The sequence below is a fragment of the Silene latifolia genome, chromosome 1 (assembly GCF_048544455.1).
Source record: "Silene latifolia isolate original U9 population chromosome 1, ASM4854445v1, whole genome shotgun sequence".
Lineage (NCBI taxonomy): Eukaryota > Viridiplantae > Streptophyta > Magnoliopsida > Caryophyllales > Caryophyllaceae > Silene > Silene latifolia.
Genome location: NC_133526.1, coordinates 19623345 through 19634104, shown reverse-complemented (window position 1 = coordinate 19634104; position 10760 = coordinate 19623345).

Below are 10760 nucleotides of genomic sequence, written 5' to 3'. Positions count from 1 at the left end.
TTATCCATTTCTAGCATCAATTTGGCAAGACAAATCCATTTGGGGGAAAAGCCCCAAATTTTCGATCAAAAGGGTCGAAAACCCTAATGTTTGCGACTCAAAATTCGACAAATATGGAAAATAATGCAAGATTAAAGCACATACCTCGATTAGTCATATTTTAAGCAAGCTTTTGAATCCAACCTTGACGGAAATGGTGAAGATTTGAGAGAGAAATTGAAGGATTTGTGTTTCGAAATAATGAAATAAAACCCTTCTGACTTCGCGTTTTTACGCAGAATTGTCAAATTGGGGAAAAGACGCAGCAGGCGCTGCGCCTCTTCCAAGAGACGCAGCTCTTGCTGCGCCTCTTCCCCTATTTCCCTCCTTGCGGATTTTCGAAAATTCGTTATGAGTTCGTTATTTGTGGGCCCATCTTTGGTGCGCCTCTTCCTCGATGACATTTTCATCATTTTGGTCCGTTTCGACGATTTTCCCTCGTTCCGGCCCGCATTTTATCCAGCGCGACAGTATTTTGCAGTATCGTCCAAATTCATTTTATCCCTCGCAGCAGTATTTTTGCAGTATTGCTCAGTTTGTTTCGCCCAGCGCAGTAGTATTTTGCAGTACTGCTCACTCAAGACCTTCTTCCCTGACGATCAAGATGTTCCTAGTCGTCGGTGTGTTCCCCAACAAGAGTTCGCTTGAGACCAACGCAAGCAAATTCAACTTCAACCTCAAGTTTTCTTGCCTGAGTTCGTTTGAGATCAACGCAAGCGGATTCCTCCCAGCAGTTTCTACCGACGTCCTGCTGCTTTCAATGTTTTGTGTTTCCCCGCGGAGTTCGACAGGGTGTCGCTCTCCAGAGGTTCCTATACCCAAAGCTTAGTTACCCTTAGGTCGAAACTCATATTTGGCCTCCTTCCCGTCAATGCTTTCCTTTAGGGTCCCACATCCTAGCACCAATCTTCATATATCTTTTAGGTCTTACCCTTAGCTCCTACGCTTAACCTTAGCTCCTACGCAACTCCGAAAGCATCTCGAGAAGAAGTCTCAGGTATGGTCTCTTCTTATGGCTGGCGAGCTTCCTTACGTAGTCTAATGAACTTTAAACGACCCTCCCCGATAGTCGACAGACTCTAAAATGTTCCCGACGACAGGTCCTTGGTTCAGACCCCTTGAGCCGCCTCGCGTCGCCATAGTCGTCAGGTTGTAATCTTCGATTGACCTGATGGCTATACTTTGACTTTCGCCTTGTCCAAGCCTCGGTCAAAGTGGGGGCTCAGAGACACCTCGTTTCGCACCCCTCGCAAACCACCCGATGATGATTGGGCCGCATGTTTGATTCGCGGAACGATTAGTGACAATTCGTAAGATTATCGTCAAGTGATTGCTCAAATATTAATGTCAACCTCTTAGTTGTCATCTACGTCCCGATACGGTCGTTTTTGATAATTAGAGTACATTTGAGTCCGGGTCAAAAACCGTCTCCATTTTTTCGATATTTGTTAAATCCGAGTCGAATGTTTCGGAATGTTCCGGATATTTCTATTCCATATTTCTCAAATTTTATCTTTTGGCAAATAATATCCCGTAATATTCAAAAGATAATCGAATTAATTCCGTCCTACCATAACTTAAACACGGAAATCTTTCTTAAACAGGAGGAAACCTCCTGGGAATAGACGCAAAGACATGTCTTTGCGCCTCTTCCAAGAGAGACGCTTCTTGCTGCGCCTCTTCCCAGGCCCTTCTTTGCATGATTTACGTATCTTTTTTATATCTTTCCGAGATTCACTTCCAAAGAGTCTCCGAAACCCTATTCCTTCACGTGATTAGTATAAATAGGAGCCTTCGTTCCTCATATTTCTCACGCGAGTGTCCGCCCTTCTCTTCTCCCTTTGCATTCTAGACTTTGTTCTTACTAATTGGCGCCTACGTGCTTGAACATTCGACCACGTAAGCTCGGATCCTTCCGGGTACCAGCCTCTCCGTTGCATGACCGACCAATTTGACCACTACACTCAATCAATCTAATTAATCAATTTGTTAAATCGTTTTCCTCTTTCGAGGGCACTCTTTCCTTGCATTCGCGTCGAGCATCACTAATCGATCTTCTTAGTTCTTCTCGTTTCGTCAACATGTAAGTCTGAGGGTGTATTAATCTCTCTTTTATTTATTGTATTTTATTATTGTATAACAATTGTAAGGTCTATGTCGAATACACCATTAAAACCGATTTCTAAAACCGTCTTTAAAACCTTTTTTGCGGATTTCCAGTAGACAGACGTCGAGAAAAGACGCAGCAACCGCTGCGCCTCTTCGAAGGAGCGCGGCACCTGCTGCGCCTCTTCGTGAGGCTGCCGCAGTTCCTGCTTCTTTTCTTCTTCTTCGTCCTCTGTAATTCGTCTTTCGTTTTTATTTGCTTTCAATTGTTTTCTGTTAATTCGTTCATCGTAATAGTTTAATAATTCATATGTAAATTATTCATTCATCATTAACATGTTTAATTCATCATTGTTCCGACTTAAATCCTAAATAATCAATATTTACGGGTTTTCGTCTTTAATATTCAAACCCGGATTTTAGAAGTTCAATTTGTCCATATTGAGTTTCTGAGATTCGTCATTGATATATTTGCATCCATATTCATATGTTAATTCATCATATTCATCATGTTTAATTGATAATTCGTCATGTTTAGTTTGTTTCACCGATGTCACTAATTAATCGTTCATTAACATCGACCCTTCACATAATTAATCCGTTTAATTTCCGTCTCATCCATGTTTTACTGTTTTATGACTTCAATCATCTGTAAATAATCTGCTAATAACTTTCATCCGAGTCAAATTATCAAATCAATCCCTAAATTTACCAATTAACATTAACGGTTTGCGATTCGCCACCGCAGAACTCACCCTTGGAGAACAGACGCAAAGAATCGCGCGCCTCTTCCAAAGGGCGCAGTGCCTGCTGCGCCTGTTCCAGGGTGAATTCTGTCTCTGAACTCCTTTTCTGCCTTGACCTAGTTTAATTAGCTACGTATTAATCAACTAATAATCGTATTATCACCTTCTGACTTGTTCGTATTTCTTTGTTTTATTCTTTTATTCTTTTTTTTATCAAATCATCCGTTTTAAAGGTATTTTCGACATAAATCGCCTAATCCAATGTAATTATTGTAATTTTCATTATTGTAATTCATATTTATTGTATTCCATTTATTATTTGTATGTTTCCACATGTAAATCGACCTTAAATCCAACTTCGACCCGATTGTATGCTAATTAGTTGTCAACCGACTTAGTCTTAATTCACATGTTAGGATTAAAACTTGGATGTTGCATTGCATGCATATAGCCGACGATACATCGAGTATAGACAACTTCCCTAATAATTAGTAGAGGCCGCTATCGAGGCGGGCGGGATTAGGTGTTCGATCAAAAGAGCTTCCTAATACGTACCCTCACCCCTTACTCCAGATCTCTGTGAACACCCGTGTTCATTGGCATCCACGAGAGTCATTCTAGACATAGAATGCTAAGGGTAACGATTGCTTAGTGTTCATGTCACTACTTTGTGTCTTGACATGACACGAGGTATTCGAACGGTTCCAATTTCCCATAAAAATTGGTGGCGACTCCTTACAAAATGCAAACGCTTGTTTTCGAGCCCCTTCATCCAAGCGCCCCCGTGGGCGGCCCGCTGTCATCAAATATTAATGAGTCCTCTATTGAAATCAATTAACTAGCATTAGATATGATGGATTAATGACGAACGTGCGATGAACATAACAAAGGACAGATGAAAACTATATCAAGGACGAATTCCAGAAACCCAATATGAACAAATTGAATCTCTACAACCCGGAATTGAATTTAATGACGAAAACCCGCAAATATGGATTATAAGGGATTTAAGTCGGATTTATGACAATTAAACATGGGAACGAATGATGATTATAATATACATGGAATTATTATGATACTAAGACGAAGAATTAACAGACGAAAAAGCAAAAGAAAGATTTTGAATACGGAATACGAGAGGACAACGAAGAAGAAAGGAAGCGAGCTGCGGCCCTCACGAAGAGGCGCGCAGCGAGAGCTCGCGCTCCTTCAAGAGGGCGCAGCGATTCTTTGCGTCCTTTCTCGACGGTTATTTACTGAAAATCCGCAAAAACAGGTTTTAACAAAGGGTTTTAGAAATCGATTTTAACGGTATTTTCGACATAAACCTTACAATTGATGATACGAAAAGTAAAATACAATAAATAAAAGAGGAATTATACACCCTCAGACTTACATGTTGACGAAACGAGAAGAACTAAGATATCGATTAGTGATGCTCGACGCGAATGCAAAGAGAGTGCCCTCGTAAGAGGAAAACGATTGATGAATTAAGTTGGTTAAATGTAGTTGGTCAAATTGGTCGGTCATGCAACGGAGAGGCTGGTACCCGGAAAGATCCGAGCTTACGTGGTCGAAAGTTCAAGCACGTAGGCGCCAATAAGTAAGAACAAAGTCTAGAATGCAAAGGGAGAAGAGAAGGGCGGACACTCGCGTGAGAAATATGAGGAGCGAAGGCTCCTATTTATACTAATCACACGACGGAATTAGGGTTTCGGAGACTCTTTGGAAGTGAATCTCGGAAAGATATGAAAAAGATACGTGAAACATGCCGAAAAGGGCCTGGGAAGAGGCGCAGCAGCCACTGCATCTCTTGGAAGAGGCGCAGCGCTTCTTTGCGTCTGTTCCCAGGAGGTTTTCCCCTTTGAAGAAAGATTTCCGCGTTTGAGTTATGGTAGGACGGAAATAATTCGACTTCCTTAATATCTTATATGAATATTACGGGATATTATTTGCCAAAAGATAAAATTTATGAAATATGAAATAGAAATATCCGGAACATTCCAGAACATTCTGACTCGGGATTTTAACAGTTATCAGGAAATGGAGACGGTTTTTGACCCGGACTCCGAATGTATTCTAATTACTGCCAAAACGACCGTATCGGTACGTAGATGACAACCGAGAGGTAGACATTTAATATTTGAGCAATCACTTGACGATAATCTTACGAACTGTCACAAATCGTTCCGCGCATCAAACATGCGGCCCAATCATCACCGGGTGGTTTGCGAGAGGTGCAGAAATAAGGTATCTACAGAGCCCCCACTTTGACCGAGGTTTGGACAAGGCGAAAGTCAAAGTATAGCCATCAGGTCAATCGAAGATTACAACCTGACGACTATGGCGACGCAAGGCGGCTCAAGGGGTCTGAGCCAAGGACCTGTCGTCGGGAACATTTTAGAGTCTGTCGACTATCGGGGAGGGTCGTTTAAAGTCCATTAGACTACGTAAGGAGGCTCGCCAGCCATAAGAAGAGACCATACCTGAGACTTCTTTCTCGAGATGCTTCCGGAGTTGCGTAGGAGCTAAAGTTTGAGCATGGGAGCTAAGGGTAAGACCTAAAGGATATATAAGGATTGTGCTAGGGTGTGGGAACCTAAAGGAAAGCATCGACGGGAAGGAGGTCTAAAATAAGTTCAACTTAAGGGGTAAACCGGAGGTTGGGCATAGGAACTCTATCGGTTTGGGAATTTGAAGGCTTATGAACCTAAAGAGGATTGGGATACTATAGTTAAAAAAAGTCCTAATTTCGGGTTTACAAACCTAAGAAAGAAGGCTTTGGGTTTGGGAACTTCTGGAGAACGACACCCTTGTCGAACTCCGCGGGGAAACACGAAATATTGAAAGTAGCAGGACACTACTGGGAACTCTTTGGAGGGAAAACTATTTTGGATAATCTTCGGGAAAATATTGAGTAGCAGGACATGGTGGGAACCTGCTGGAGGGAAAAATCGCTTAGGTAGATGTCAATCCTCACGTCTTGAGAGAGACAGGTCGCCCGCTTACTCTCATTTGGAGGCATAGTGAACGTGCGTCGAATTTTGTAAATGAGTAAATGCTCGTTGCGACAAGCAAAATGAGTCTTGGAAGGAGTAAGCAGTCCGCTGCTGGCTTGGAAATGCAAGTCGGAACGAAAGAAAATCGTCGGGCGGACCAAAAGGAGTGAAATAGCATCGGGGAAGAGGCGCACCAAAGATGGGCCCACAAATAACGAACTTATAACGAATTTTTGAAAATCCGTATGGAGGGAACAAAAGGAAGAGGTGCAGCAAGAGCTGCGTCTCTTGGAAGAGGCGCAGCGCCTGCTGCGTCTTTTCCCCAATTTGGCTTTCCTGCGTAAAAACGCGAAAATCAGAGGGATTGTTTCATTTGCATTCGAAACACAAATCATTCGTTTCTCTCTCAAATCTTCACCATTTCCGCCAAGGTTTGATTCAAAAGCTTGTTTTAAACATGACTAATCGAGGTATGTGTCTTAATCTTGCATTAATCTTCTGCATTTGTTGAATTTTGAGCCGCGAACTTTAGGGTTTTCGACCCTTTTGATCGAAAATTTGGGGCTTTTCCCCCAAATGGATTTGCCTTGCCAAATTGATGTTAGAAATGGATATTAGGTGATGTTAGGAACATGACCATGTATTTGTTTCGAATTTTCATCAAGTGTTGAGCCTTTGAGTGAAAGTTTGAGACGGTTTTACAGCTAAACCGTAAATTGCTTCGAAAATAGCCTTAGGACTGCCCATTTGCGATGAAATTTGATATTCGGGATCCTTGAATGATGGGTAAACTTCCTACCATCTCGGAATTTTGGTTTGTGACAACTTTTTCAGGACACTTTTCTAGGGCATAATCATCGTTATAGCGAAATGCTGCCGAATTTTCGACTCGAACCTGGAACTAGGCTTCGAACTGGACTTGACTTGACCCAATTTATCACATGAGTGATCAGGTTGATGGGAACGTGGCCAAAGATGGCAAGGAAAGAGCGATTTCAGGGCTTTGAAGGCTCGAAAACTCTTTAACAAAGGCTTGTCGTCGTGTGACGCGGCCTGAATTTGCTTTAACGTTGCAGGTGATGAGGCTTCTACTTTTGGGAGAGCTCCCATGGAGATAGACGCCGCTGCTGTTGAGGAGGCTTTAGAGCAGGCCTTCACCGCTGCGGTGATGGATGCTGAGTTTCACGAGGAGGAGGCCGTCGAGGAGGAGGAGGTCCCGAGACGAGCCAACGTCGGGCGAGGAGGTCGTCAGCTGAGGGGAGCTCCTGCGTGGGCTGAGATCTGGGAGAGTAGGCACCTCGTGTAGGCTGCAGAGGGTCACCTGTCCTACAGGACAGTGAAGAGCTTGGTAAATAGGAATTCACTAACTCATTACCCATCCTATTTCATTATTTGTCCAAATTTTCTTTCAAATTTCATTCAAAACTAAAGATAGCTTTTGTTTCAAATCATAATAGGAGGCTGGGAACATCAGGTCGTTCTCGGGTTACACGACGGCGATGGAGCACTACGAGCGGTTGTCGGCGGAGGAGAGGGCCATGATCGAGCGTGGAGCGTTCGGTCCTCTGGTTCAGGTCTGGAGGGATATCGTGAAGAGGAAGTTGCGGGCTAACCTTAGCCTGGTCCGCGCTTTCTTGGATCGATTCTGGGATACGACTTCCACGTTTCACATGCCTTTTGGTGAGGTAGGAGTCACTTTGGAGGATTACGACATGATTTACGGTGCCGTGTGGGACCGAGGAGATGGTGTGGCGGAGAGCGCCATGAGGGCGGACTCGGCCGAGGCGAGGAGGTTGATCGATCGGAACTTGTCGCCGAAGGTTCTGATCTGCGGGTTTGGTACCCAGTTCTTACGTTCGAGAATACTTTGCGGGGAAGACCCCGGCGCTGGTGACGATTGATGGGAGGGAGACAGCTCCTCCTCCTTGTACGGCTGAGCAGAGGGCTCGTCTGTGGCTTTGGTGGTTCCTATCTTCGATTTACCTCGGAGACAAGGGCGAGAGGCTATCGACGAAGCTTCTTCCCTTTCTTTCTGACCTGAGTTCCCTAGGGCGCCGGGACCGGGTCACTCTTGTTTTTTGCGGTCCTTATCCGTTTTATGAGGGCCATGGTTCGTCCGGAGTTGATGGAGAAGGGGACTTCTCCTGGTGCTGTCGGACCTGGACTACTGTTGGAGGTATGAACCTTTAGACCAAAGTAAATTCCTTTCTTTATCAAATCACGAAAGATCGTTGCGATTATTCGTTTTTACTGAGCGTGGGTGTACTCTTACTTCCGAGTCTCGCGCCCAAGAGGACGGAGCCGCTGGAGAGGGCCTATCCCGTGGTGAGGGATTGGGTGATGTGCCGGACGAAGAGCAAGCGTTCTTCTCACAATGTCTACCGGCGGGACGTGAATGCTCTTCAGCTGAGCAGCGTGAGTATCCTGTTTGTATTCACTTATACTTCCTATGCTTTGCCTTTACTTGATCGTAGGAATGATCGGTGTATTATCTTGTCACAGTGGGTGCCCAGACCTTGTGTGGAGTACGCTGGAGCGCCTCCTTTTGTTGCTGAGGTCCTTCGACCTAGGAGCCCGAGTCGGCTGCTGTTGAGGACGTCGATGGGTCCTGTGTGGTACTTGGGCGAGCAGTTGGCTCGTCAGTGCTCTCGGGACGCGTTGACGGTTCCCGTCGATCCTCCCAGGACGATGTTTAGGGAGCCTTCTGAGGCTGAGAGGGAGGCGGACTTGGCTGGTGCTAGCGACGACCTTCTTCTCCCTGGCGAGGACTACTCGGCGTTCCTTTACGGGAGGTTGGCGTACTGGCCGGTAGTGGTGAATATCTTTTGCTTTTTTTCCTGATTCTATTTTGAGAATTGCGACGAAAGATCATCGATTAACGAGAGCTATTTGTCTTTGCAGGAGGTCGAGGCGGCGGGTATCGAGCCCCCAGAGTACCCCGAGACCCTCGAGTACACTGACGCGACCGGGAGGACGACGATCTCCGAGCTGCGTGACTTTGACGTAGCTGTGACGGATGCTGGCCTAGGCGACTGGCAGCATCTGATTCGGAGGGTGAGCTTCTAACTTGTATAACTTTCGTGTAGGAACACATTTGATTGAATTTGTTGAGAATTGCTTTTGATAATGCAGGTCGCGCCGTCCCGATTCGTGGCACTATGGAGGGTGGCCAACCGGCTGCGAGCTACTGCCGTTGAGGCACTCGTCGGTGGTCGAGATCGCCAGGTATGAACCTTACGCCTATTTCTCTTTTTGATGATTTTTATTTCCAATTTTGCTTGAATTGATTGACATGAGCCAATTTGTTGCTGTTTACAGGGTGACCGTGAGCTGGAGCGAGAGTTGACTCAGTCTCGGGAGGAGACCGCTCGCGTGTTGAGGGAGCTCGAGGTTCGGGATGCCGAGATCGCCGTTCTGGCGGCGAGAGTTGCAGAGTTGGAGGGCGCCCAGCAGTAGTCTTGTGTAGTTTTGTAGACTTGTACATTTGGACATCTGGTTTTGAACATTTTTGGACTTTGTTTGGGGCGCAAGCCCCCAGTTTGCTTGGACTTTTGGACTTTGTTCGGGGCGCAAGCCCCCAGTTTGCTTTGTACATTTGCTCTGTTTGGTGTATATATGACGGCTTTGAGTGCCTTTCTTCTTTGGGTTGTGTTGCTTGTATCTGCAGGTTAGTTCTTGAACAGGTTTGGTAGACAACGGTTTACGCCGTCATGCTGCCGAAATTTACATAGAAATCACGCAAAACATACATTTTATATACATATGGCCTTAATTAGCGCAAAATGAGACTCAAAAGATCACAAAAGTGCAAAAAAAATTGCCGGAAATGACCGGACGGTAGGGAGGGTTACCCCCTAAAAAAAGAAAAAAAGAGAAATCTATAAGTTTAGAAAATGAAATTAAATAATAGAAATCAATATACACAAGCTAAAATTAAAGTGAAAATTATGTTTAAAATGAAATATGCGAATGTGATATAATGGCAGAAATGTCGATGTTGCCTTGAAATGCGTGCCCGCGAATCTAGGAAGCCTGAAACATGGTAAACTTCTCGTATTTACCAAAATAAAACCCCGCAGGAATAGGAAATCATGCGTTATAGAATTAGGAAAGATCCAACGCGGAAATCACATAAGTGAGACTGGGGAAAAGACGTAGCATGAGCTGCGTTCTTTTGAAGAGGCGCAGCAGGCGCTGCGCCTGTTCCCAAGCTGGTCCGTTCTGGCGGATTTTTGGAAACAGCAATTAGTATAAATAGAAGCGTCGATGGAGCTTAAATTCACACAAGTCTTCCGTCTCTTCTTCGTCTATTCACATAAAACTCTCAAAATAAATCTTCAAAAAGAAAATTGTCATCATGAATACTTTGGGGATCCGCTTGAAGGAATGGACCAATGAATTTTCAAATATGGAGAAGCATGACATGGGTGCTTATAACCTTGGGTCTTTATTTAGTTTGAAACTCATTAAGGTTGTAAAACCGTTCCTGGATGCTTGCCTTGACTATTGGGACCCGAATTATCATGTTTTCGCGTTCCCGGGAGGTGATATTTGCCCGTTTCCTGAAGAGATTGCTGCTATTGGTGGGTGGGACCCGAACATTTACCTGCCATCCCTTCTACTTCACAGGGGTATAAGAGCAAATTCAGAGACTTGCTTGGACTGACTAGACTCGAGGTGGACCGTCTAGTTACCCCGAAAGGCGTGCGAATGTTGGACTTTGTAGACCGATTCATCAACAGGGCCGACCCTACTGTTTCTCATGTTGCCAGGAGGAGGGCATTTGGCTTTTGTTTGCTGCACGTGTATGTCTTCCAAGGACACGTTGATGAAGATTTGAGGGGTGATCCCCGTCTTTTGGGTCTTATTG